Here is an 11,246-nt window from a genome sequence, read left to right on the forward strand (position 1 = left end):
GAAACCTTTCTTTGCTATTAATATTGGCATTTGAAGCAGTTCCTATCTGCTTGTCTTTGAATAAAAAGAAGAAATAAAAGAAACCAAAATTTTCATTTCTTACTTTCTTCCATAACCAAGCACTAAATGAGGTTTTCATCTGTGAAATGGTAAACAAAGCACAGTCTCTAACCTCAAGGAACATATAGTTCAGTGTTTTCTCATAAGCAGTAATAGTTGTGTTCCATGGATCAGGGTGAAAATAGCCCTAGGATGTGTCAGTTAATGCATATTCTGAAGGTATTCCTAAAATGATACAGCTTGCTAATTTTAGCAAATGAGATATTAATATCATTTATCAAATCCTTGAAAAAGATTTATAGATTTCTTAGTATTATTAAAAATAAATTTTTACTAACAAGTAATATGTTGGCAGTATTCTGTGAATTAAGGTCCTAAAATCACATGGATAAATACATTAAATATTTCAAAATATTGGGTCTTATTCTTATCATCAGCAGACTAAAATATATGCACATAATATGAGAATACTATTTTATATCTACTTTTAAACTGTGCTATATTGTGTTTCACATGTCAATAAAAGCTAAGGTTAGTATACTCTGGGAAATGAGGGTAAAAGTCTCTTGAAGATTGACCAATTCATATCAATAATCAGTAAGAGAAGCAAGGGGTATTAGAACCTCAGGGGGCATACAGTAATTTAAAAAAAAAAATGTCAAGTTCAAGCACCCTGATAGAAGAGATAGTTTAGGGAGAGATTATAAAGCTGAGTTGCCAAGGAGATCTCCAATTGACAAAAATCTAACACGAGGTTTACACTGAACAAATACATATATATGTCGTGGGCCATATCTCCTTCAAACAACTTTTTCCAAGCCATTTGCAAAACAAAATACAGTTTTGCTTCCTCACAAAGACTGGGTAAATTTATTCAAAGTGGAATGCATAATAACAACACAAAATGAAAAAGCTTACGACCATCTAAATTCTTACAATTAAAATCTGTGACATAGTGAGGCTGTAGAATTTTTAACTGCCAAAAATTTCTAGGCCTCTCATAACCACAGACAGACTCTGCACAAATAAAAAATAATTCAGGGTGATTTTTGATACATAAACTGGAGATTTATTCAAAGTGTTGTGTCACACAGTTAGTGATTAATGGCAGAGATACCATACAGATAGGTCTTTCAATTTATGTAATTATTGTTCTAAAGTATTGCTTCTTAACTTATAAAAATTACAGTATTAACTTCATAATTTGCATCTCTAATATAAAGATATATATATAGAGAGAAGGTTAAATAACAGTATAAAATATTATTATCTAAATTTCTCTGTAAATTACAACTGAAGCAAGTCTTCTTTTTATTTTATTAATTTTTTAAATTTAATTTATCAATATACAATGTAGTTGATTTTCATGTCCCTTTACCAATTCCTTTCTTTTAAAATTTAATTTAATTTAATTTTATCAATATACAATGTGGTTGATTTTTGTGTCCTTTTACCAAATCCTCCCTCCCCCCTCTCTCTCCCCCTTCCCATCCATCAACATCATATCTCTTAGCTTGTCTTAACAACTTCAAGGAATTGTGATTGTAGTGTCTTCTCCCTGCCCCTCGATTTGTTTGTGTATTTATTTATTTATGTTTAGCTCCCACAAATAAGTGAGAATATGTGATATTTCTCTTTCTATACCTGACTTATATCACTTCATATAATTTTTTCTAATTACATTCCATCCATTTTGCTGCAAATGGTAATATTTCATTCTTTTTTATAGCAGAGTAGTATTCCATTATATAGATATACCACATTTTCCATATCCACTCATCTGATGATGGGCATATGGGCTGGTTCCAACTCTTGGCTATTTTAAATAGTGCTACAACAAACATTGGAGTATAGGTATCCCTTCAACATGATGATTTCCATTCCTATGGATATATTCCCAGTAGTGGAATAGCTGGGTCATATGGTAGATCCACCTGGAATTGTTTGAGGAACTTCCAAAGCATTTTCCATAAAGGCTGCACCATTTTGCAGTCACACCAGCAGTGTAGGAAGGTTCCTTTATCTCTGCAACCTCGCCAGCATTTATCATTCTCTGTCTTTTGCATATTATCTATGTTAAATGGAGTGAGATGGTATCTCAAAGTGGTTTTGATTTGCATTTCCCAAATGCTGAGTGATGTTGAGCATTTTTTCATGTGTCTCTTGGTCATTTGTCTATCTTCCTTTGAGAAATGCCTGTTCAGCTCCTTTGCCCATTTTTTAATTGGGTTACTTTGTTTTTTTGCTGTAAAGTTTCAATTCCTTGTATATTCTGGATATTAATCCTTTGCCAGAAATATATTTTGCAAATATTTTCTCCCACTCTGTTGGTCGTCTTTTATTTTTTAATTTAATTTAATTTTTTTTTTTGAGACCGGCCGCACCGCACTCAGCCAGTGAGCGCACTGGCCATCCCTATATAGGATCCAAACCCGCGGCAGGAGTGTCGCTGTGCTCCCAGTGCCACACTCTCCTGAGTGCGCCATGGGCTCAGCCCTGTTGGTTGTCTTTTAACTCTGTTAATTGTTTCTTTTGCTGTGCAGAAGCTTTTTAGTTTGATATAATTCCATTTGTTTATTTTTCCTTTAGTTGCCTGTGCTTTTGGGGTCATATTCATGAATTCTGTACCCGATCCTACTTCCTAGAGTGTTACCTCTATGTTTTCATTAAGAAGTTTGTTTCAGGGCATATATTTAATTCTTTAACCCGTTTTGAGTTGATCTTGGTATATAGTGAGAGGTACAGGTCTAGTTTCATTCTCCTGCATATAAATATCCAAATATCCCAGCACCATTTGCTGAAGAGGCAGTCTCTTCCCTAATCTGTAGACTTGGTGCCTTTGTCAAAGATCAGATTGCTGTAGGTGTATGAGTTGATTGCTGGATTCCCTATCCTATTCCGTTGGTCCATATGTCTGTTTTTATGCCAGTATCATGCTGTTTTGGTTCTTATAGCATTGTTGTATAGTTTAAAGTCAGTTAGTGTTATACCTACAGCTTTATTTTTTGCTCAGATCTGAACAGACAAATAAATATAAAAGAGATGGAAGCTGTTATCAGAAGTCTCCTAACAAAAAAAAGCCCAGGACCAGATGGGTTCACTGCAGAGTTCTACCAAACCTTCAAAGAGGGATTGATACCAATTCTCTATGAACTATTCCAAAAGATTGAAACAGAGGCCATTCTCCCAAATTCACCCTATGTGGCACACATCACCCTGATACCAAAACCAGATAATGATACATCAAAAATAGAAAACTACAGGCCAATATCCTTGATGAATATAGATGCAAAAATCCTCAGTAAAATACTAGCTAACAGGATACAGCAATACATACACAAAATTATACATCATGATTAAGTGGAACTTATCCCAGGGATGCAAGTTTGGTTCAATATATGCAAATCAGTAAATGTGATACACCACATCAATAAAATCAAAGACAAAGACCATATGACCTTCTCTATCAGATGCTGAAAAAGCACTTGATAAAATTCAACATTCGTTCATGATAAAGACTCTCTACAAGTTAGGTATAGATGGAAAGTATTTCAACATAATTAAAGCCATATATGATAAGCCCACTGCCAATATCATCCTAAAGAATAGGAAGTGGACAAGGACTAGACTAGACTGCCAATGTCATCCTTAAGAACAGGAAGTAGACAAGGATGCCCACTCTCACCACTCCTATTCAACATAGTGTTGGAAGTACTAACCAAAGCAATCAGAGAAGAGAAGTAAATAAATGGCATGCAGATTGGAAAAGATGAAGTCAAATTGTCCCTGTTTGCAGATGATATGATACGATATATCAAACAGCCTAAAACCTCTACAAAAAAACTCTTAGAGTTGATAAATGATTTCAGCAAAATTGCAGGATACAAAGTCAACACACAAAAATCAGTAGCATTTCTATAGTCCCAAATCGAACATGCAGGAAAAGAAATCAAGAAAGGAAGCCCATTTACAATAACCACCAAAAAAATAAAATATTTTGGACTAAAGTTAACCAAGGATGTGAAAAATCTCTACAAAGAGAACTACAAACCTCTATTGAGAGAAATTAAAGAGCACACAAGAAGATGGAAAGATATCCCATGCTCTTGGATTGGAAGAAGTAACATTGTGAAAATGTCCATACTACCCAAAGTGATCTACAGAGTCAATGTAATCTCCATCAAAATTCCAAAGGCATTTTTCTCAGAAATGGAAAAAAAATTATCCTATCATCTATATGGTATAGCAAAAGGCCACAAAAATTCTTCTTTTTTGAATCTTAAGGTTATGAGCCAAGTCCTCCTGTCTAATTGCTGGTAGTGAGGCTTTAAAACCCAGGTACCGACAGACACAGAAAAGATGTTAAACATTCAACTAGACTTTAAAAACTGTGACTCCTAGTATTGGGCTGTTATTTCATGTGTTAAATACAGCAAAAGCCAGACATAATTTTAAAACTTTACATGCACTCTCTTCTATTTCTAGGTAATATTGAAAAATTATCATTTGAGACAGAATTGATAAATGATAAAATAGGAACTGCAATTATTTCCTCACACTGGATTAGATGAAGAATCTGATGGAGTTTGGATGTGTTGTTCCCTCCAAAACTCATGTGGAAATTTGATCTCCAATGTGGCAGTGTTGGAAACTGATTGAGTCATGGGGGCGGATCCCTTATGAATGGATTAATGCTCTCCCTGGGGAATAGGGGATTAATGAGTGAGTTCTCGCTCTATCAGTTCCCGCGAGAGCTTGTTGCTTAAAAAGACCCTGGCACCTTCTCTCTTTCTAGCTTCCTCTCTCTTGCTTCCTCTCGCCATGTGATCTGCTTGTACCCACTGGCTTTCTGCCACTTTCCACCATGAGTAGAAGCGGCCTGAGGCCCGTGCTAGATGCAACTGTCCCAGAATCGTAAGCCAAATAAACCTCTTTCCTTTATAAATTACTCAGTCTCAGATGTTTCTGTTATAGCAACACAAAATGGACTAAAATAGAGTCCAAATTGGCAAAGTGTCTTTTTTATTCTTTCATAAGTTAACTAAAGGAAAGTTACATTTAGAAAAGAACTAGACTATGAAAATTTAGTAGCATGTGTCCTTGTTGCTTAATTCAGTTTTTAGTGGCATAACGAAAGCATGTTTTAGTTTTATTAAAAATATCGCATAATGCAGGATGACACAAATGCCACTTCTTGTGCTTAGCAGAACTGTCTCAAACTCCGAGACTGAAAGTCAAGCATGAGTCACAAAGATATATTGAGTACAAATAGCATCTCTCTAAAATATCAGCAGTTAATACCTTCTAAAGGAACATTTGAACTGAGAGTATTACAACCATGGCTGAAAATTGCATTAATGTGAAGTCAGTGCCTGATATAAATTTTGTCAAAAGCTAGTTTGGGTTATAAATTTACTTTTTTCTTTCTATATTAAAAGTACAGGAAATAGATGCAGAAAAGGATGCACTATATACATGTTCTTAAGTGGCAAGATTATGTGGCAAAGAAATATTAGAATGTATCACATATTTATTTTCTAAAAACTGCATCAGATTTCTGCCATAAGAAGAACCAATATTATGTCTTGCTGTAGTTTAGAAAGAACAATGATCACACATCACCATAAATAAGAGTATGTACGTGTGTGTGTGTGTGTGTGTGTGTGTATATGTATATATGAGTATATTTGTAATATAGAGAACTTATAATATTAGGGGTATAATACTTGTTTTTAAGATGGCGATGTTAAAATTATGTTTATTTTTAAGTTAGCTTAGTGGAATATGCTTGAGAGTTTTGATGTAAAAATTTCACCTTACAGTTACATTAAAAATTTGTGATTATGGCCTTTTGCCAAAACATATTTGCAAAATATACTCTTTATAATGTACTTATTTTGATGAAAAATACAACATGGTCTGATGTATAAAACACTTAAAAATGATTTTTGTGTTTTCATTTCACATTTTACTCAGTAAAAACAATCATTTAACCCTTGAAATTCCTTTACTTCTTCAGTTCATAACTTAAGCCAACTCTTGAGCTTTTAAAATCAGTATTTACGGTTTTTATGTAGAGAAGTTTAATTCAGTTCTTTCTCAAATGTTTCTGGTCCATTTATCATAGAGTTCTGGTACATTCTTTTTAAGTTATTAATCTCTTTGTAAATTTCCTCTTTCATATCCTGGACATTTTTTCTTGTTTTATTGTGTTCTCTAATTTATTCTTTTATTATCTCTTTTGGGATTCCTTTTCAAACTTTTCAAGGTTTTCCTGCTCTATAGGGTCTGGTACTTGAGAATTACCATATTCCTTCAGTGGTGTCATATCTTCATGTTTATTTGTAGTTCTAGTAATTTTTCGTTGATGTTTGGGCATCTGGTAGGGCCCTTGTTTCTTCTATTACTCTGTAGTGGTCTATGATGGGAAAAACTTCCTTCTCTATACGAGGCTGTGCTGTTGACTTTTCTTGTATCAATGCAGTTGAGTGTGCCGTGGGTTGCCTCAGCTCCTGCTCAATCAGTGGGCAGGCCTCTCTTGGACTCAGGTGTGGTCCCACAGTGGCAACTGAGGTGGAGCAGGGAACCAGCACTCACCTGGGCTCCCGTTCTGTTGGTGGGCCTCTCCCAGGGGGCTTGGGTGTGGGCCAGTAGCAGTGGTGAGGTGGGTATGTGGGACTGGCCTATATTTTCCTTTCAATATGCTGTTGAATTTAGTTTGCTAGTATTTTTTAGGATTTTTGAGTCTATACTTATTAGGGATATTGTCCTGTAATTTTTTTTTTCCTTGTAATGTGTTTGTCTCCCTTTGCAACAGGGAAATGTTGGCCTCATGAAATAAGTTGGGAGGTATTCCCTCCTCTTAATTTTTCTGGAAGAGTTTGAAAATGACTGATGTTAACTCTTATTTTAATGTTTGATAGCATTGACCAGTGAGGCCAGAAGGTTCTGTGCTTCCCTTTGGTAGCAGACTTTTAATTACTGATTCAATCTCCTTACACATTACTGGTCTGTTCAGATATTTTATTTCTTCATGATTCATTCTTGGTAGGTTGTATGTTTCTAGTTATTTGTATCTTTCTTCTAGGTCATTCAAATTGTTTACATATCATTGTTCATGCTATACAATTGTTCATGTTCTCTTATGATCCTTTGTATTTCTGTGGTATCAGTTGTAATGTTTTCTCTTTCATTTCTGATTTTGTTTACTTGAGTCTTTTTTTCTTTTTTTCTTAGTCTAGCTAAAAATTTGTTAATTTTGTCTTATCTTTTCAAAAACCACTTCTTAGTTTCATTGATCTTTTCTATTGTTTTGCTAGTTTCTATGTCATTTATTTTTTCTGTTATCTTTGTTGTTTCCTTCCTTCTCCTACCTATGGGCTTGATTCTTCTTTTTCTAGTTCTTTGATGTGCAGGTTTAAGTTGTTTGAGATCTTTCTTCTTTTTTGACGTCTGTGTTTATTGCTATAAACTTTCCTCCTAAAACTGCTTTTGTTGCATCCCATAAGCTTTGTTGTGTTGTGCTTCCATTTTTATTTGTCCCAAGATATTTTTAAAATTTTTCTTTTAATTTCTTTTTTGACCCATTGCTTGTTTAGGAGCGTGTAGTTTAATTTCCACATATTTGGGAATTTTCTGAAATTCCTTCCATTATTAATTTCTACTTTTATACCATTGTGGATAGAAAAAATGCATGATATGATTTCAGTCTTCCTAAACTTATTAAGACTTGTTTTGATGTCTAACATATGATCTATCCTGGAAAATTTTCTGTTTGTGCTTGAGAAAAATGTGCATTCTGCTGCCGTTTGACAGAATACTCTGTATATGTCTGTTAGGTCAATTTGATCTAAAGTTTACTTGAAGTTTACTTTTTTCCTTATTGATTTCTTGTCTGGATAATCTGCCTATTGTTGAAAATGGGGTAGGAAAGCTCCCTACTATTATCGTATTGTAGTGTATCTCTTTCTTCCAATCTAATACTATTTGCTTTATATATTTTGGTGCTGCAATGTTGGGATGCATATAAATTTATAAATGTTACATCTTTTTGGTTTATTGATTTCTTTATCATTATATACTGACCTTCTTTGTCATTATATACCCAGCTTTGCAGCACTCTCAGGGGGCACACTGACTGGCAGCATTCTTTCCAATAGAGAAGGAAAATACAGTAGGTTAGAAGCTCAAGCTGGTGTCCAAAAAGTAATTTTTTGTCCAAAGACACAGGCAGTCCTGGTACAAGTAATGACAATGCAAGCACTCTTGCTATGGGCAGTTCCATAATCAGTTCCTATGACCCACAGGACAGAGAATGTAACAATATAAAAATCTGAATAGAAATTGAAGCCAAACCAAGCCACTATCAGCTGGTGAGTGGAAGAAACATAAAAAAACTCAGTCCACATTAATACTCAGATGACAGAAAATGAAGAAAAAGGTAGTGGTGGCAGTGTTGGTGGAGGCAATTGCAGAGGATCCCCCTGCAAACACCAAAGCTGTGAACAGAAAGACTGCCTGGCCAACAAACCTTGAGGCATCAACTTGGCCCAGCCCAGGAGCATCCACACTGACCTAGAGAGTGTTGTATGCAGTCAGATGATGTGCTAGACATCACCTCAGATGATTGTAGTTCCCCTTGCTCCCATACTGCAGCCTTCCCCTTGGCTCCTGGAGCCCATGGTCCACTGAGCCCAAGTGCCCATATAAACTTCTCTGTCCCAGCAGAGAAGGTCTTGAAGCCAGAGTATGAAATGGAGTGAATGCTCATGTTCTGAGAAGAACACTTGTTGTAACAGCATTTTCTGGAATGCTTGTGGGAGGGGAAGAGATGGGGATTTATGTATTTTATTTCAAAGATTCTCTGGTTACAGATTTTCCCCAGGGATATACAGAGAAATTTGCAATTCTCTGGATACAACATGGAAATTTTACCCTTAGTTCCTTTCCCTTTCCCCCTCCCAGTTTTTTGTTTTAACTTATATGCTAAACTGATGGTAGCAATCTGTGAGGTGTGTTAAAAACTGTACATATGCATGTGTGTATATTGTATGTGTGCTAACATATTACTGAAAAACACATTTTAATAAAGATTTCTGTAGTAATTAAAAAATTACAACTCTCTGGCTGCACATTCTGGTGCAAGAAGCCATGGTAGAGCCAAAAGAAGAAAATTCTTTGGTAGCTGGTCACATTGATTGGTGCTCCAATCATTGCTGGCATTGCCATTCGTGCAATGGTTCTCAGCATTCCTGCTTATGTTGACAGGACGATTCACAGCAGTTATGAAAGAAGAAAAACCTACAAACACAAGATGAATTTGGCTATCACAGGAAGGGCGATTTTGTCAGTCATTGCATCCTCAGTTATTGCAGCAGTTAATTTTGGTGTTGGCATTCCCATTATACTGGAATATGTCTATGTGGTTGTGTCCATTTCTCTCTGTCACATGGCTGCTGTGGAGTTAGCACAGCCAATGGAAAGAAAATGAAAATTGAGTCTGATGAAGATAATGGTCTAATCACAGTGGCAGATATCTGGAGGGCCCTCAAGAATCCTAACATTGGGGAAGGCAGCACTGAAGACCTGACTAGTGTATTGAGCACCAAAGGAAGCCCTACAGACTCAGTTTTATTAAAAGACCTTTCAGTGTCAGTTAATATTCTTAGGTATTAGATCTGTTTTTGCTGCTTAAGCTCATCAGACTAATCCACCAGTTTTGACTCAACCCCTAAACAAAAACTGCTTCTTAAAAGTACTTGTTAGTAGTATATAGTTATCTAATCAAGGCACCACATTCAGACCATGTCTGCCATAGGAAAATTTAAAATACTTTCAATTATTTTAAAAGAAATGCAACATTTTATCCTTAGGATTTCTTAATTGGTGCTTTATGGAGGCCAGTGTAATGCTACATTTGTTGAGAAGTAGAGGAATCTGTCCTCCACCACCTTTGGTGCTGAAGAAAAGCATTTCTTTTCAAAATGAGAGGACTTCATTGAAGGAATAAAAAATATAGTAAAAAGAAAAAAAGAATATTTGCAGTAAGAAACTAAGGATTACTGCTGTGAAGAAATTGTTGTGCAGAAATAGTGGTCTCAAGGGGATTCATCAGGCATCCACAGCCCTCAGATATCAAAACTATCCTCTTTGCACAGACTATTTGAACAACCAAACAGATGTACCCATTTCATTTTCTTCTCTGTTTTCTATTTTTTCTTTGCTTCTTCATTTACTCTGCCCTTTGTTTCATTCACTTATCATTCAATTTTTGTTCCTATTGCTTCTTGGGAGACAGTTGTACAGTTATGAATTTATGGAAACTCAAATAATCCAAACCCTAGCTTGATACTAAGTTTATAAACTTAGGCAAGTTAATTATTTTTATTAGTCTAATTTTCTTCACCTTTAAAAGTATAGATAATAAATATATATTTCATAAGTTTGTTGTAAGAACTAAAAGAGATAATGGATGGAAAATATTTGACACAATTCCCTGCACAGTGTTGATGCTTAATAAATACTAGTTTCTGTGATAGAGAAAATAGTGCTTGCCCCCAAGATATCCATATACTAAGCCCTGGAACATGGAGATATGGTACCTTATATGGCAAAAAGGACTTTGTGATGTGAATGTTACCCTGGGAATATTCTAGTGGGCCCAATATAACCACAAAAGTCCCTAAAAGTGGAGAACCTTTTGGTTGAAGAGAGTTCCACGGAAGAGGAAGTTGGAGAGATGAGACATGAGAAGAATTCTATGCACATGTTGCCTTTGAAGATGAAAAGAGCATAATCCGAGGAATGTAGGTGGCCTCTAGAAGCTGAAAATAATCCCTGGTTGGCAGTTGGCAAGGTAACAAGCACCTCAGTCCTAGGCTGCATAGAACTAAATTCTGTAAACAACCTGAATGATCCTGAGAGGGGATTCAACCTTGAACCCTCCAGTAAGGAATGCAGTCCTAGTAAAAGCTTGATGTTAGCCTTGTGAGACCATGTCAGAATTTTGACCTACAGAATTGTAAGATAATGAAATTGTGTGGTTTTAAGCTGCTAAAATTTGTGTTTATTTATTTTGGCATCCATAGGAAATTAATACCGTTTCCCTCTTTCCTTACCTCTTTCCTTTTCTTCTTTCTGCTTCTATTTATTTGTTAATTTTATATAATCTTCTGTTTTTCAAAGCC

The 11,246-nt window shown here is 35.4% G+C and overlaps 1 pseudogene; it reads left to right on the forward strand.

Moving 5' to 3' along the window:
- Positions 1-6,483: 6,483 nt before the first annotated feature.
- Positions 6,484-8,822, forward strand: LOC103596992 (annotated as a pseudogene).
- The last annotated feature ends 2,424 nt before the right edge of the window (positions 8,823-11,246 follow it).

Source organism: Galeopterus variegatus, unplaced genomic scaffold, assembly GCF_000696425.1.
Source record: "Galeopterus variegatus unplaced genomic scaffold, G_variegatus-3.0.2 Scaffold87, whole genome shotgun sequence".
NCBI lineage: Eukaryota > Metazoa > Chordata > Mammalia > Dermoptera > Cynocephalidae > Galeopterus > Galeopterus variegatus.